Below are 2571 nucleotides of genomic sequence, written 5' to 3' on the forward strand. Positions count from 1 at the left end.
ATTTAATATGTTCTTCAAACTTCTATATGTATGCTGATAACACTACACTGCAGAGTGTGACCACAATGAAACTAACAATGTAAGGGATATCTTTTACACAAATTCTGGGATGTTAACATCTGAATAGCTGTTCTCTGCAAAACACTGTTTTTTATAGTTGGAGTGTCCAGCATGTGAAGCAAGATACTGAAACTTGTTAAAGACTCACTGAAATTTATCTTTTGATGCAGTTTTAGATTTGAAGTTAACATTTAAATACCTCAGATAATGACTGACTTTTTCAGTAAACAAAATGTCCATGAAAGCATCTAATAATAATTCCATGTCCCACAATGTAATTTTATTTTTTAAAGAGTGGAGCCCCTCCACACTGCCACTAGCAAAAGTTCTACAATCACCTCTGCAGTGATTAGTTTTTTAATCAATACAGGTCCATCAGGAGATAGAAAATGGATGAAAAATGTAACAAGAATTGAGATTTTAAGGGCAGAGGGCAAAACATGTCATGTCAAGCACCAAGGGGAAAAAATCCTCTACAACTGTTGGACAGGTAGTAAGAGCAGTAGCGGATTTCTTGCTGTCTGCAGAAGATCATGCAAGCGTAGGTCACATTAGTAAGTGGGTACCATGCAGTTTGATACTAGTGTTATAACCACCTGCACATCAGGCTACAGTGGGGAAGGCCAGTTGCATGCTTTCCGTACTCCAACCTACTTACATTTAATGCCCGATTTAATAAAAATTATACTCTTCCATTTCTGGCACCCTTTCTAGAATACAAACTAGCAAAATTATGAGAATTTGTTGTGTTCCACCACAAAGATAGGACAACTTCCGTGTTTTGCAAATGAAATTTAGTATTGAGCACAAGATGTTTCACCAATTCACGTTTGGCATTTTCAGTGGTTTTCCTTTCGGTCCTATTCAAGAAACCATTTCTTCCAGTAAATATTTCTCAGCAGGTAACCTATACTGCAAGTTTGCAAAGGCTGAAGTGTTGTTATCATAACAATAAAACAATTTCAGTTAACATCTGAGGAAAATAGCAGCATATATTAACAATAATATACGGATTAGTGTTAACAAACTGATGTCAGTATCATCCTAAGAAAATTGAAATTCAAAATAATTGAATGTCAGAATGGGTGCTACAGCTACCAATTTTTAAGTAAAGCAGAAAACAAAATGCTACTGTACTTACAAACTTTGAGGTGCCACATGCCTTGACACAGGCTACCAATAACCCACAAGTATTTTTGACATCTCATGCCTCACAGGTACTTAACTGGATTGCAATCTGATGATTGCTGCTATCAACATGAAAGATAAAATAGTTGTATCCAGTGACCAAATTTCAAAGCCGATACTGAAATTAAGTTCTAAGTTACAAATTCCAGTATTTACATATACATCACTGGTAATCCATTCACGTGTCGTAACATTAAACTCAGTGCAAATGTACCTCCATTTTAAGCGAAAGGTCAAGTTTGCCATTGTATGCAAAACACTATTACTTTATACTTCAAGTTTGCCTCTATAGGACTGTGTAACATTTGCTGCTGCTGGAAGACTATCGGAGCCATAACTGGAACAAAGAGCTCCGAGTTACCACCTGCCAATATAAACAAACTTCAATTTCAAACTGAAGGTGAAATATGTCATATGTATCCAAACCACTACCACATTATTCTTCAAGCTTCTCGCATTATGGCTGTGTGACGTCTGCTGCTGCTGCTGCTGACTTCTGGAGCTGTAACAGAAACAAAGAGCTTTGAGTTACCATTTGCCAGTATACTCTTAAGGACTGTAACTGTACCTTCATTTTAAGTGAAAGGTGAAATTTCCCACACATGTATCCAAACCACTAGTACCTTATTCTTCAAGTTTCCCATTTTATAACTGTGTGACATCTGCTGCTGGTGACTGACTTCTGGAGCTATAACTGGAACAAAGTGCTCTGACTTACTGACCGACAATATACATTAAACACTTCAACACAAAACCACTAGTACTCTTTTAATGTAGCATAACAAATATATGCTATGCCCTACAGTTATATCTCCATTTTAAGGGGGAGTTCAAATCTGCCAAAAATGTACCCAAACTAGAATTACCTTACTGTTATAATATCCCAATTATTAAACAGAGACTCATGTGCTGGTGTTGGTGTGCCTCTCGCTCCTCTTCCACATTACTGGTGCCAAGGATCACCTCTACAGGAAGGGTTTCACCTACAGAAAAATAGGTTTCATATCAGCATAAGCACAATAGAAATGGTGCCATACTATTTTTGGTGATATATATTACAATGTTTGCGTACAGTATTCTAATGGTACTTGCAGCTTGAATATTTACTTCAAACAAGTTGACAATTGACTCAGTTTTAGTAATGACTATAGCTTCAAGTTTCGGAAATACGGAAGCGTCCGATCCCGCCCGTTTGCTTTGACCCATGACATCACAAATATGGCGGAAACAAAAACAAACACACACACTTTCCACAAGAAGCCTAATGACACTAACGGGACAAGCGTGGGAAATGGGGTGTTTTGGGTGGGGGGCAAACTAAAT

The 2571-nt window shown here is 37.4% G+C and overlaps 1 long non-coding RNA gene across 3 annotated transcripts; it reads right to left on the minus strand.

The window, feature by feature from the left end:
- Nucleotides 1-1119: 1119 nt before the first annotated feature.
- Nucleotides 1120-2293, minus strand: LOC126212935 (uncharacterized). Of its 3 annotated transcripts, XR_007541008.1 has the most exons (4): nucleotides 2115-2293; nucleotides 1681-1942; nucleotides 1463-1585; nucleotides 1120-1366 (listed from the first exon to the last, which is right to left on the minus strand). It is a non-coding gene; the product is annotated as an uncharacterized LOC126212935 (long non-coding RNA). The 3 variants fall into 3 exon arrangements; XR_007541007.1 differs by lacking the exon at nucleotides 2115-2293 and having other exon boundaries at nucleotides 1120-1310; nucleotides 1681-2104; XR_007541006.1 differs by lacking the exon at nucleotides 2115-2293 and having other exon boundaries at nucleotides 1681-2104.
- Nucleotides 2294-2571: the final 278 nt, after the last annotated feature.

This window comes from Schistocerca nitens, chromosome 11, assembly GCF_023898315.1.
Source record: "Schistocerca nitens isolate TAMUIC-IGC-003100 chromosome 11, iqSchNite1.1, whole genome shotgun sequence".
Lineage (NCBI taxonomy): Eukaryota > Metazoa > Arthropoda > Insecta > Orthoptera > Acrididae > Schistocerca > Schistocerca nitens.